Genomic DNA, 557 nt, shown 5'->3' with positions numbered 1-557 from the left:
AAAGTTTCACCATACACACACACACACACACACACACACACACACACTAAATAAATAAATAAATAAATAAATAAATAAATAAGAAGCTCTACCTCTTCCCTGAACAGGACTGTTAGGACTCTGTTTACTGCTCTTGTTTCAAAACTTATCATCTCTCAACCTACTAAAAAAATCCACAAAAACTTTTCAAGAATTTGTCTATTTCCTACCATCAGCATACAGGGTGGTTTAGATCTGTATTTCTCTTATTACCATTCCAAAAATTACTATTAACGATTAGAATCTTACAACTCAGTTACATACCGATGACACTGACCAGTTTACCTCCAAACCCCACGGAGGGGTTGAGCTCAGGTATGCAAGAACGGGATAGTCTACACGTCGGGGCAAACTTCTCAATGGCGGGGTTAGTAGCGGGCGGGGGGTTTGGGAATGGGAAGCGGGCAGGAGAGCAGATCAGCTCTTCTTTCTCGGATTTCAGGGTGACATAGATGCATCCGACGCCGGCGTGGCATGAGGGCTGCCAGCGGAATGCGGCCAGGCTGGACCGAGGCTGG

Source organism: Myotis brandtii, unplaced genomic scaffold, assembly GCF_000412655.1.
Source record: "Myotis brandtii unplaced genomic scaffold, ASM41265v1 scaffold50, whole genome shotgun sequence".
In the NCBI taxonomy this organism is placed as follows: Eukaryota; Metazoa; Chordata; class Mammalia; order Chiroptera; family Vespertilionidae; genus Myotis; species Myotis brandtii.
The sequence above is the reverse complement of the archived record's forward strand: the minus strand, read 5'-3'. Positions refer to the sequence as shown.